Raw genomic sequence first — 14535 nt, 5'->3', positions numbered from 1 at the left:
TCAGTAGCATAAGGAAATTCATCCCTGAGTCCTCTGCTTTTTGGTGGTGGGATGATTTTCTGGTAGTCAAATGATTTTTAAATTGTCTCTCCTGGATCGATTTTCCAGGTTGGTTATTTTACCGATGAGATATTTTAGGTTTTCATCCATTTCTTCATTTTTTTTGTTTCTGTTTGACTGATTCTTGCTCTCTCATAGAGTCATTACTTTCCATTTGTCCAATTCTAGTTTTTAACAGATTGTTTTCATCTGTTAGTTTTTGTACTTCCTTCTTCAATTGGCCAAATGTATTTTTAAGGGATTTGTTTTCTTCAGTGTACTTTTTTTCCAATTGGCCAATTGTATTTTTGAAGCACTCTTCTACCTCTCTCATTAGACTTTTAAAATCATTCTTACGCTCTTCTAAGAAGGCTTTTGGGGGTTCAGACCAGTTCATATTCCCTTTTCATGTTGCAGATGTGGGTTGCTTGACATTGTTGTCCTCTTCAAAGTTTTTGTCTTGATCTCCACTCTTCTCATAGTATGAATCTATGGTACGTATCTTTTTACTCATGGTGTTTCTTTATTCCCTGGCCTTTAAAGAGTTTGACCTCTTCTGCTGGGGAACAGAGTGCACTGAGCCAAGCTTCTTTTGTTGGGAGCCTACATATTGGTCACTGGCTTTGTGTGCTGGGGCCTCTTATGTTGGCAATTGGAAGCTGTAGGATCCTGGCAGCTTACCTCATGTTGAGCTGAAATCAGCAAAGCTGGAAGTTTCAGGCAGTTCTAGGTTGTCTGCTTTTCCTTTCCTTAGCTTTCTTCACCTCCTTTTCGATGGGTGCTACAGGGTATTTATCTGCCTCGGGCCCCTTTCAGTGCTGTCTCCCTTGTTTCTGCTAATGCACTGGGAGATTCCTTTGAGGTAGAGTACCGAGGCACCTGGTGGTTTTCTGAGCTGGTTTCCACCAGTTCCTCCCAACCTCAATGAGGTCCAGGTGTTGGTGTTTGCCTGCTCTACCACCTGGACTTCAGGATCTCTTCCTGGTTGACAGTTGGAGGTTCTCACAGCTTACCTTGTGTTTGGCTGGTATCAGCCATGCTTGGACTTTAGGAAGACTTTAGGTTGCTTTCTTCTGCTCTTTTCAGATAAATGGTGCAGGATACTTATCCGCCCGGGGCCTTTTGTAGTGCTATTACCCTTATTTTTGCTGAGGCACTGGGAGACCCATTTGCTGGGCTGCTGCACTGCTACTCCCCAACTTTCTTCTACTTCAGATGTTCCAGGGTTTTTTTTGGGGGGGATTTTCTGGGTTTTCAGAGGTTGATAGGGGAGAGTGAGAGCAACTACCTTTTTACTCCACCATCTTGTCCCCCCAATTTTCATATAATTTGGTTGTGGTTTTGCTGCCTTCTTCTTCTTCTTCTTCTTCTTCTTCTTCTTCTTCTTCTTCTTCTTCTTCTTCTTCTTCTTCTTCTTCTTCTTCTTCTTCTTCTTCTTCTTCTTCTTCTTCTTCTGTCTCTTTACCCCTCCCCTCCAAAGTTCTTTTTAAAAGTCTCAGATAAAAGAACAAAGATGAATCTCTTTTATCCTGTGCAATAATAGAAATCAACAGACTTCCATCGGACATGCCCTTGGACAAATTCTCTCTCATTTAGAAATGGGCAGTCATGTTTTGTTCCTCATTTTGAAAACCTGATCAAGGGTTGAACACAAATTCTAGATTGCGGTGGGAACCATCAAGCTTTTCTCTTACTCATCAAGTTGTGGCTCATGTTCACTTAAAGAAACCTTCTAAATACCTTTTGAATTTAGTCTAAAACTGCCAACCTTTCACAAGGAAAGTTTTCATTTCTGCCAAAGTGTTGGTTTTATACGCACACCCCCTGCACCTCCAACCTTTTTATCTTTTTTTTGTTGGCTCAAGTTTAGTGTTGAAAAAGAATAGACAGTATATAAAAATACTTTTTTTTTGTTTGGTTTTGAGTAAAAGTCTTCTGTTTTAGGGAAATATGATGCTTACTAAATACTTTTTTCATAAAGTTTGTTAATAACATTCTTTCTTTCCTTTCTTCCTTCCTTTCTTTCTTTCTTCCTTTCTTCTTTCCTTCCTTTCTTTCTTCCTTTCTTTCTTTTTCTTTCTTTCTTTCTTCCTTCCTTCCTTCCTTCTTTCTTTCTTTCTTTCTTTCTTTCTTTCTTTCTTTCTTTCTTTCTTTCTTTCTTTCATTTTTCCTCCTACACTTGACAGGTATGAGAGGGATGGTGTCTCTTAGCAGCAGTTCTTTGAGATGGAGTTGAACTCAATGAGTCCTCACCACAAAAGGATCATACATTTTTGGGTTAGATCAACCTAGTTACCCCTAAGCTGCCAAGCTTGCTTTTTAATTATTAATATTATTATTTTTAGCTGGACCATATATATGATACCTGGTGCCATTTTATTTTGTTTAGTTTTTTTTTTCTTTTCTTGATGACCCTGAGCACAAAGTAGCTGAGATAGATGAGTGAGGACCACATGATGTTCTGAATATGAGAGCGGCACTGGTTTTGCTGCATCCAGGAAAAATCGAGATAGTTAACTACACAACCCATCAACATCTGTGTAATCAGAAACAAGGTGATGAACATGGTGAACTTCGGTGAGACCTGGAACCCCACCGCTTGCAAGGTATAGTAGGAATACATTACTGCATGCACTTCATAGTTCATGGTCATGAACCAACCATGTCCTTATAAAAGTAGCAAGAATAGAGCAGCACAGTGATGTGGTGACACCAATGTAGTAAGATGAGTTTCTGTTTTTGAAAAATAATTAATAGTTTCTCCAAATTCAAGTGATTTGCTTAATACAAATGCAAAAGACGCAAATTTGCTGACAGGTCCATTGTAAAAACTCTGATCACAAATTGATTGCTTCAGGCCTTTGGTCATCAAAATGTACACAATATAAGCACCAGTTTGAAGAGCAACAACTATACCTAACCCTATATGGAAGACTGCAATGCTCAGGGACCACAGTACAAGTGGCTTCCTGACTTCCAACTTTGCCCATTTGTTCATTAGGTGCTGACCACCAAATATAAAGGCAGCATACAGAGCTGAAAATAAGAACGATTTTCTTCCAGTTCTCTTGCATCGACTGGATGGCTTTGTTCTCATTGAATTGCTTTTCAAATTCATATTCCTGAGAAGTCAACACTACCATGTTCATTTGAACTGCTTCTCTGAATCCCTGCATATTCCATATAAAAATAAGTAAATTATCTGCAAAAAAGCATTTCTCCCCCTTTCTATTACTGTCTGAAGTCCTTCCCTCAACAACCTCCCATTTCTTCCCCTCCTTGTGCACCCTCTGCATCTCTCTAAGCTGCATCCTGGATTTGCCATTGCTTTCTCCTGCTCTTCCTATTCTCTTTCTCCTGTATCTGGTGTTCTTCTTGATCCTGTTTCATTTTGAAGTTTCATTTTCATTGTATTATGAGGTTCAGACACATGAGCAGACACCTTAAACTTACTTGGATGATTCCATTTCTCTACATGGAGGACACTTGGGAACTTGTTTCTGAGTTGAGGGCCGGCTCTAAGAGTCTGATCTGGGTTTAACATCCAGGACAGATTTGCCTCTTGTCCAGGCTTAACCCACAAGCTCAATCATTTAGGAACCAGGGCTCTCCAAATCTCTCCCTGCAAGGGAGGCTACTGAGACATTCCTTCTCACTCTTTGAACCTTAGATTTACACATTCACTCCTCTATGCAGGTGGCACCAAGGCACATGGGAAAGCCTTGGAAACTACAACCCAATCTAGGAACCCTCATAACGAGGAAATGTATGTTGTCACATCCTCAGCAGATGTTTTGGGGAGTGTCTCACGGGAAACACTCTTTGAAGTTAGGCTAGATTTTCTCTATATATCCTTTACCCTCAGATGAATAAACTGACTCAGTCTTTACTGCTCCGCCTGGCCGACGTCTCACATTTATTTTCTGCCTTCCCGTTCAGTGCACTATCTGATTGCTGGCAACATTTCAGAGGGTCTTGATGATGTGTAAAGGAAGTGTTTGGGAGAAACTATGAGTCACGTATAGACTTCCTGCCAAATATTTAGTGCAAGGGAAGCTCTTTGATGACCCTTATCGGCATTCAAAAAGCCCTTTCAATATCACTACCTAGTCTTTTTCCTCTGCCCATTTTAGGAAAATCCTGGTGACTCTTCTGTTTACAACCTTCAGTGATATACCTGTTGTAAGGGAACAGGCCTTAAGTTCTTCTCCCCCACTAAAACCATCTGAGTCTGAGAAACAGGCATTACTCTTTGGTATTGGAACCAGTAAGAACAGTTGCATGAATTCATCTAGCAACATTCTGCAGCATGAGAACATGAGTGGACAAGGCAGAAGGCAAAATTGACTCAAATGTGAGGTTAGGAAAGAGATATGCAGCAATAGGACAAAGGATTCAAGGATTCAAGAGCACATGAAACTCTGAAGTTGGAATTCTTAACTATGAGGCCAAGATTTTCCATGAATAAAAGTGCATCTATAACAGCATGGTCCCCGAATAAAGCAGAAGTGGAGTGATTAGAGTTATGGTGAGAATGAAAAATACATTGAAAGGATGAGGATAGAGATAAGTAAAGCAATGAGGTTAGGGTTAGATAGAAGAATTTTAGAGTTATAGATTATAGAGATAGAACACTTTGGGTACTAGTGACTCCAAGGGTGTGGCTATTCTTATATATGGCTGGGGTAGAGGGAAGGTTCAGATCATGACAGTGCACTACTTTGATGTACTAGGAAAAAAGGATATTTCAGAAGGCATCAACATATAAATTGAAGTCCCCAATTATAAAGTCAGGGTCGGTGGAAGGTTAACAAGGCTCATAATGTCCCATCCTGCACAGTTTTTCAAAGATCATTGAGAATAGCGCAGCAATTACACTTAGGTCACTTAAACTGAAACACTTATCAAGCACCTAATGGTGCAAAGCACTCTGCTAGGGACTAGGGACATGAACACAAAAATGACAAATAGTCCCTGTCCTTAAAGAGCTTATATTTTACTGAATGCACATTCTTCCAGTTCCTAAGGATGAACTTTACCAGGCTGTCTTGAAATCATCAAGGTAAAGTCAAGTCATTTATTATGATGTGCTGAGGTATTTTGCTTATCAACTTCCTATTGACCATTTTGGTCCTTTCCTTTGTAATCTATAAATCATTCTCATAATCTGAGAAAATTAAAGCAACATGAGAGTTGAGCTTCTCTGTTTTCATGTTGTCATTCATTAGCTTCTCCATTTGCCCTGAGCCATTACTCACTCTACTGTCAATCTCATTCCCTTCCTTCTGATGACCATTTCTGGTTTCTCCTGAATCTATCCTCTTTGTTCATAGTGATTTACGTGTTGTCTTCTCCATTATGTTGTGAGTGCCTTGGGACCAGGGATTGTCTTTTATCTTTTTTTGTCTCCCCAGGCACACATTGCTGTTATTCACTCATTCAGTCATGTCTGAACTCTTCATGACCCTATGAATCATAACTGTTCCATAAAGTTTTCTTGGCAGAGATACTGAAATGGTTTGGGCATTTCCTCCTCCAGTGGATCCTTTTGTCAGACAGAGCAAGGATAACTGACTTGCCCAGGGTAACACAGCTAGGAAGTGTCTGAAGCTGGATTTGAACTCAGATATTCCTGATTCCAGGCCCAACACTCTGTTCCCTGAGACACCAGCTGGCACAACATGCTAGTTGACTCAGTGATTGACTTATTTGATCCTACTTTTTTTTAAATAAAATAACTTAGAGAACACAGACACAAGCAAAAGCCTTTTGTTTTCCCTATTAACTTCAGCTCATTGCAATCTTTAGCATTCCCAGTGCTGTTATTACAGGTCTTTCCTATATTTTATAATCATCCTTTTTCACCTGGGCTTGCTTGTATCCTGTGTTTATCCTTTTTTTTTTTTGTTGCTTTTTGGTGAGGCAATCAGGATAAAGTGACTTGCACAGGGTCACACAGCTAGTAAGTGTCAAATGTCCAAAGCCAAATTTGAACTCAGGTCCTCCTGACCCCAAGACCAGAGCTCTATCCACTGAGCCACCGAGCTGCTCCTATCCTGCATATATCTTTTTAAACCTATATTTTTAGTTGTCTAAATCTATATTCTGAGGTCAGGTTCTAATGTTCTACATTCTTGGTGCCCTTTTACCTCTCACATTTTCTGTTCCATATTCTAGCAGCCCTCCAGCTCTCACACTTTATGATTCTACTTCCTCTGGACTATGAACTGTTCAGTGGAAGTATTAGACAACCAAGTTCAACCCTTCTCCCTTGTGAGTATCAACCCTTAGTACTGTTGACGAAGGCCATACTAAAACTTGTATCCGTTTCCTGACCCTAGTTAGTCTGTCCAGGATGAAATTAGGAAGGAAAAAAAGGTTGACCTAATTCATGTTAGGGTTTACTAAGATTAGGATAATGTGTTTCTGATACATAGACTAATTCTTTGGAATCTCCTTTTCTCTCTCTTAGATGATCAATTAGAAGGAACAGAGGTGAGTCTAATATTTTGTTTGACATCAGAGAATTTGAATAGTTAATACTGTATGGGGGCTCTGGGGTCCATATTGATACATTAGAAAGAACAAAAAATTGATGTTAAAAGGTAATTAACTTTTCTTTGGGGATCTGCTATTGATTTGCTGTGTGATTTGAGTAACTCTTTTACCCCCTCTGAGCGACAGTTTCATCAACTATAAAATAAGACCATTGTACTAAAATTCTCTAAAAGATATTCTTAGGGTCCTTTCTCTGTGCTCACATTCTATATTATTTGTTCTAAGGTCGCTTGTAGCTCCAGCATTTCAACATTCATTTTTTAAAATAGGAAAGTCAAACTTAGAAAGTGGAAGTGATTAGTTCAAGGTCAGAAGACTTGAACAGGGACACCCCAAATAAGTATGAATATTGTAAGAGCCAAAGATAGAGGTTCTAAGACTCCAGTGGAATATACGAACCACTGTCTGAAAAATGGCTGCTACAGATAGCCTGGTACAAGCAAAGCTGCATGATACCTGGATACCCTCAAACCAATCTGCACCATACATCAGAAAATTAATATGAACCAATAAATATGCACTCTGTGATGCTAATATGTGAGTACTAAATGTGAAACACTTTCTTCATTATCTTCTAATTTATGTCTCCAGAGACAGCTTATGACCACTTGGATCTATGTAGCAAAGGAAATGGATATACTCAGATTCAAAAGACAAGTCTTCCTGACTCCAGGCCTGATGCTCAATCCGTTGGGCCAGCTAGTTAAGTGGCCTCCAATTGTCTCTCAAGACTCTTTTGTCCATCACCTCCTCTCTCCAATACTCAGGGATCTAATTAAACTCTTTACTCTCTCTGTTCCAGGCAATCCATTTTCCTATCTTTTTAAGGAAAGCTATGCCAATGACCATATTTGAAAGAAAAGCTTCACATGCTTCTCTGTTGCACGTTGATGTTTTTCATTGATGATTTAGCTCGTTGGAAAGTTATGGCATTTTGATTTGATGCTTGAGCTCATTTTGTACTGGCCATCCTCTATGCCTGGAATGGACTCCCCTTTCTTCCTTTAAGATGCAGATCAAATATTATTTTGCACAAGGAGTTTTTCCTGATCCTTCTGATAGGATTATTGTTATTGCACCACTTTCTACTGCCTGGGTACTCTGACCAATCCTGAACTGTGATAGCAAGCAGGTCTGTATAATTAAACTAATACCTTATGGTGGGATTACTCAGGTACATTGATAGCAAACCGGTGTGTCTTATTAAAAAATCACTTGAGGGCTGGGATTAGCCACGAGGGCCTCCGGGGTGATTGTTATTTTCAGTATTTAAACTGGACCCTGGCAATCAAAAGGGCTCAAAAGCAAAAGAGATAGGAGCAAGGAGCTCTCTTGGAAACTCTGGAGAAAAAGCTCCTGGCGGTTCTGCGCTATGAAAAGAAGGGCCTTGGCGGCTCAACCTGTGCAATCAAGGTAAAGAGAGCGAAGGTCGCAACACCCTATTTTTTAACAGTTTTAGGGGTCAAAAGGCTCCGGGTAAAGTGGGGAAATAGGAAAAACAAAAGTAAAAAGGCTTCGGAATAGGAGCATGAGAAAAGAAAAGAAAAGAAAAGAAAAGAAAAGAAAAGAAAAGGGCTGCAGCATAACAATAGTATCCCTTTGGAAGGCCATAAGCACTCTCTTAAGGTTTTGGGAGGCGCACCTGGCATTGAAAGTATGGTCAAATACAAAGCAGAAGCAAAGACAGAGAAAATAATGTGCAACTTTTAAAAGAAATAGTGAAGAAATAAGTTTTTTCTTCACAGATGGTCAGTTACAGGAATTTTTGGAATGTGTAGAAACATGCTGCCCGTGGGTGCTTCAGGAAAGAAAAATCGATTTACAAATAAGGGAAACGGTGGGTAGACAAATGAGTGATTACTATAGAGAAGTACGTCCAGGTGCTTTCTCCATAGCTACATTCTCAATTTCAACCGTGCTAAAAATATGTCTCGATCCTCAAGAGGATGTGTTATTAATAACTGAAATACATAAGGCAGATTTGGGGGCAGGAACTAAGGAAGAAGAAGATATGAATAGAATATTTCAGGAAAAGCTTAGAATTGTAAAAGATGTTATCTATGCAAAATGTATTAGACCTTCAGCACCACCACATCCCTCACCCTCACATAGATCAAGCTCCTACAGAAAACATAATGAGGAGATAAATAAATATCAAAAAAGCCATAAAATACACTGTAAAGGGTTATTAGAAAAGGCAATTATAAAAGCAGAGGAAAAGGGACAGGTAGTACCCATGGAATTCAAATTACCTGTGCCCAAAATAATGCTATTTCCAGTACATGAGGAGGAAGATGTAAATAACCCAAGTACAAACACTGGAGTTCAGAGACAGTTTAAATTTAAATTGTTAAAAGAATTAAAAGAGGCTTCAGTTAATTCCGGATCCAATAGAATATTAGCCCCATATAACTGGTATTCTATAGTAAAGATATGTCTTGATACTGGAGATTATTTCATTTGGGAATCAGAATATTGTTTTTAATATAAATGTATTTATTTTTAGTTTTCAATATTCACTTCCACAAGTTTTTGAGTTCCAATTTTTTCCCCATCGTACACCTTCCCCTACTCTGTCCTCTCTTCATCTCTCCCCCTTCTCTTATCCCCTTCCCCTTCTAGTTTCCTGTAGGGCAACATGGACTTCTATACCCCATCTCCTGTATTTCTTATTTCCCAGTACCATGTGAAAACATTTTTTCTACATATGTTTTACAACTTTAGGTTTCAAATTTTCTCTCTTCTCCCTCCCCAGCCACCCTCATTGAAAAGGCAAGCAACTCAATATAGTTGTACATGTGCAGTTATGCAAAACACTTCCATAGTAGACATGTTGTGAAAAGCTAACTCTGTTTCCCTTAATCCTATCCTGCCCTCCCATTTCTTCTATTCTTTCTTTTGACCCTGTCCCTCCTCAAGAATTATTTGCTTCTGATTACCCCCTTTCCCAATCTGTCCTCCTCTCTATCATCACCCTGTTCTCTTATCCCCTTCTCCACCTATTTCCTGTAAGGTAACACAGATTTCTATACCCAATTGAATGTGTATGTTACTCCCTCCTTAAGCTAAATCCAATGACAGTAAGATTCACTCATTCCCTCACCTTCCCCTGCTTCCCCTCCACTGTTAGAGACTTTTCTTTTCTATGTTTTCTTCTGATAATTTACCCCATTCTGCCTCTCCCTTTTCTCTTCTCCAAGTATCATCTTCTCTCATCCCTTAATGTTATTCTCCACACATGACCCCTTAATCTTCAACTCACCCTGTGCCCTGTATCTCTCTATCTACTATCTATCTATCTATCTATCTATCTATCTATCTATCTATCTATCCTATCTATCTATCTCATCTATCTATCTTTCTATCTATATACATACATATATTTTTTCTTCAACTGCCCTAATACTGACAAAGATCTCATGAGTTATAAATATCATCTTTCCATGCACGAATGTAAACAGTTCAATCTTAATAAGTCTATCATGATTTCTCTTTCCTGTTTCCCTATTCATGTTCCACTTGAGTCCTGTATTTGAATTTCAAATTTTCTATTCAGCTCTGCTCTTTTCATCAGGAATGCTTGAAAGTCCTCTACTTCACTGAATGACCATGTTTTCCCCTGAAGGATTGTACTCACTTTTGCTGGGTAGGTGTTTCTTGGTTGTACTCCTATCTCCTTTGCCCTCTGGAATATTATATTCCATGCCCTGCAGTCCTTTAATGTGGAACATGCTAAATTTTATGTTATCCTGATTCTGTTTCCACAGTACTTCAATTGTTTCCTTCTGGCCCCTTGTAATATTTTCTTCTTCACCTGGAAACTCTGGAATGTGGCTATAATATTCCTAGGAGTTTTCCTTTGGGGATCTCTTTCACGAAGAGATCGGTGGATTCTTTCAATTTCTATTTTGCCCTCTGATTCTAGAAGTGCAGGACAGTTTTCCTTAATAATTTCTTGAAAGATGATGTCTAGCCTCTTTTTTTTGTTTTGATCGTGGCTTTCAGATGATCTACCAATTTTTATATTCTCTCTCCTGGATCTATTTTCAAGTAAAGTTGTTATTTTTCCCATGATATATGTCACATTGTCTTTGACTTTTTATTCTTTTGGATTTGTTTTACAATGTCTTCATTTTTCATAAAGTCAGTAGTTTCCAGTTGCTCCATTCTAATTTTTAAGGAAGTATTTTCATCAGTGAGCTTTTGGACTGTTTCCATTTGGCCAATTCTGCTTTTAAAGGCATTCTTCTCCTCATTGGCTTTTTGGACCTCTTTTGCCATTGCGGTTTCTCTAGTTTTTTAAGTGTGATTTTCTTCACCATTTTTTGGGTCTACTTTAGCAAACTGCTGACTAGTTTTTTTATGATTTTCTTACGTCACTTTTATTACTCTTCCCAGCTCTTCCATGGCCTGTGACCGATTCCTTTTTTCTTGGTGGCTATGGAGTAGGAACTTTGACTTTGTTGTCACCTCCTAGTTGTATGTTTTCATCTTCTTTGCCACCAAAAAAAGAGATTCTATGCTGTGACATTTTTTGCACAGTTTGCTCATGATCCCAGCCAATTACTTGAGTATTAAACTCTTTGTTAAGGTAAAGGATCTACATCCAGTGTGCAGAATACACTGTCCCAAGCTTTGAGGGTTTTCTGCAATTATGTTCACAGATATTTCCAGAAACATCTAACTTTTCAGGTCTGCCAAAGTGGTATGATAAAGAGTGATGTATTTACTCCTTTCCTGGCCTGTGCTCTGATCTATCAGTGACCACAAACATTCCTTTTTACCTTGGAACTGTGAGGAGTATTCTCTCTGCCCCATTGTGAATAGCTCCACCACGCCAGCACTCTTCCTTGCCCCAGGAGTGCCACCCAGAACTGTGACCCACATAAAACCATGGCAAAGAAAGAGAATTCTACCTCTACACCTGCATAGAAATCACTGCAATCTCCCTCTGATCAGCCACTGAATTCCCCTCAATCTGTGGGCTAGAATATCCAGAAGCAGCTGCGCCCGCCCCACCAGGGGTACAACCTGGAATGGGGCTGAGAATTACTTTCTCTCTCATGAGGTCACAGAATTTTCATAGTGACATTCTAAGTTGTCTTTGGAGTTCTGGGTCAAGGAATCGGGGAAAGTGCCACAGCTGCCCAGATTCAGTCCCCTGAGCCCTGGACCAGGTTGATTTCCTACATGCCCAAGGTGAACTGTGTTTCTCTCCTAGCTCTACACAATAGATCTTTCTAATCAAAACTGAGACAGAGCTTTCTAATCAACCATCCAGGTTGTCTTGGAATGGACATTTGCATCACTCTGTCTTTTGTAGTTTCTGCTGCTCTAGAATTTATTTAGAGCCATTTTTTCAAGTTATTTCAAGATGTTGTTTGGGGGAGAGCTAAAGAAAGTTGCTGCATTTACTGCACTGTGTTGGCTCTGTCCCCGCACCATTTAAATAATGTTTAACATTCCTTTGAAACACAATGTTTTGGGGCTAGGTAAGTGAGTGACCACAACAAACAGCACCTGGGAAACAAGTGAAACCATTTCATTTTTGACTTTCCTATCTGGAAAGAAAATCTCAAGGACCATATTCCAATAAGGAATCTAATAGTGATAAATGTGCATTTAAATGTAGATTCACCTTGGGGAAAAAAGAATCAACTTGGGGAAAAAAGATAGGAAAGTGTTCGTTGAAGAGGAGAAAAGGGAAGTCCAAAGGAAATTTAAAATAGATATACACTTGTGGGCCAGGCCACCTGCAGGACCAGCCCAGCCGATGTAGGGGACAGGCAAGGGTGCTGCCTGCTTGGCCAGTGCTTCTCCCTCTCTCCTGGCAGGCTCCTCTCCGGGCAAACCTGTGACTCAGCTAGAGGACAGTCAGTGAGGCAGGCCTCACCTCCTCTGTCACCCCAGTGGTCACTCCGGCCTTGAGAAGGATCAGCCTCAACCTGGCAGCAGCTTTGCTGCACACTTGTCCTGCTCTTCTGCCACGTGAGTCAGAATTCTGCGCTCCAGTTCTCAAAGCTGGTCCTGCACCTCCTCTAGCTGTAGGAGCCCAGCCTGAGCACTTGTGTCACCAAGAAGCAATTGATGAATCCAGGCAGGGTCCTTAGACTCCACGTAGAAGCCACCAGAGGAAAGAGCTCAGCAAACACCCGAGAAACAGCAGGGATGAGGAAGGAAGAGGGCCTGGACAGGAGGCCTGGGCTGGCTAAACACTCTGAGGGCCGGAACATGCCTGCCTGATGCCAAGGAAGGAATACTTGTGAAACAAGTGACTGGCATTTCTCTACTGCTTTTGAGGTCTGCAAGAAGGATCTCATTGGATCCTCTGGACCTCATGTTATCCCATTTGATAGATGGAACTGAACCTTCTGATTAGCTAGTCTTTGCTTAGATCAGAGAAATGCTGCAGAGTGGGCTTTGCAAAGCCTCAGACTGAGTCACAGCTGACAGGTGGATTTGGAAACAGTTAAGGAGTCAGGTTAAATTAGCAAGGAAAGGAAGAGAGCATTTTCCCGAAACCTCAACTCTCAGCCCAAAGCACTGCATTTAACCCTAATTCATTCAGGGTTGATGTCAGATGGACTGTCTGAAAGGCCTGAAGAAATCTTTTCATGTGGCTTAGAAGTTTCGAGAGATTTTAACTCAAAACCTTTGTAGAGTGCTGCAGGGACCTTGGGGGCACTGAACTGCTATAGGTCCTGGTGGATTGCTGCCTTCTGAATATAGTTCCAGTTCAAATCTGTGAAAATGCTTAACCTAGAGTATACCTCATGGACAATGTTTATGGACATCAAATCCTGCATGAAGGAGAGGACATTTTTAATTCTCTAAGGAGTGTGACCCTAGAATCTAACCTTCTCAGAGAAGAAGGATATCCTAGGCAACACTCACACTTAACCCTGAATTCTTAAGTGTATAAGTTCCCAAGTTTGAGACCCTGAGATTCTGACCTTATAAAGATAGAAGGGCATTTCCTGATCCAGAAAGCTCATTGGAGAAAGATGAAGATGGTCTGCATAAATAGTTACTGTGCAGTGTCCTATGTGCAGAGAAAATATAGTGAGTACCTTGGACAGTGCAGGTCCGATGGACAATGGATTCTGTGTTAGCCCCAAAATATGTTTAACTTTTTTTTTGGGGGGGGTGAGGCAGTTGGGGTTAAGTGACTTGCCCAGAGTCACACACAGCTAGTTAAGTGTTAATGTGTCTGAGGCCAGATTTGAACTCTGGTCCTCCTGACTCCAGGGCTAGTGCTCTGTCCACTGCACTACCTAGCTGCCCCTGTTTAACTTCTGAATCACAGAGTATCATGAGTCTAGGGGAGAAAGGATAAGAGTCTGGGGGAAAGAAGGAATTACTATGATATCAAAGGGTGGCCTCAAGAACAACCTTCACCTCATCCCTTTTCAGGGGACCTCATGGGCTGTTCAGTCTTGTGTGTTTGTCTGTTTGTGGATATCTGTGAATCCTCTGCACCTTCTTCATTTTTGATACCTCAGGGGCTTGCAAGAGAGCAAGTCATTCACATATGAGGACACCAAAAAAAGCAGAAGCATTTTGGGGAGGGGGGGATCCTAAGGGCTTGAGAGGATTGCCTGAGGACAATATGAGTCAGCAGTCTGATGGGCCAGCCAAAAGAGTCAATGCTACCTCGGGGCATATGAGGAGAGGCACATATTCCAGGAACAAGTTGGTGACAGTCCCGGTATAATCTCTTCCTTGGACAGATCACATCTCAAGTGCTGTGTTCAGGTCTAGGCATCATGGTTTAAGGAGGACATTCATGAGCCAGAAAGTGTCCATAGAAGGGCAACCAAGATGGCTACAGGCTTTGAATCTATCTCATATAAGGAGCAAATGAAGGAATTAGACATATTGAGCTTAGAGAAGAGGAGACTTGGTAGGGTGATATAAAAGCCGTTCTAGTATCAGAAG

At 40.5% G+C, this 14535-nt stretch overlaps 1 pseudogene; it reads right to left on the bottom strand.

The window, feature by feature from the left end:
• Window positions 1–2341: 2341 nt before the first annotated feature.
• Window positions 2342–3197, bottom strand: LOC110203700 (very long chain fatty acid elongase 6 pseudogene; annotated as a pseudogene).
• Between the last annotated feature and the right edge of the window lie 11338 nt (window positions 3198–14535).

The sequence above is a fragment of the Phascolarctos cinereus genome, unplaced genomic scaffold (genome assembly GCF_003287225.1).
Source record: "Phascolarctos cinereus isolate Bilbo 61053 unplaced genomic scaffold, phaCin_HiC Scaffold_4;HRSCAF=312, whole genome shotgun sequence".
Lineage (NCBI taxonomy): Eukaryota > Metazoa > Chordata > Mammalia > Diprotodontia > Phascolarctidae > Phascolarctos > Phascolarctos cinereus.
The sequence above is the reverse complement of the archived record's forward strand: the minus strand, read 5'-3'. Positions and strand labels throughout refer to the sequence as shown.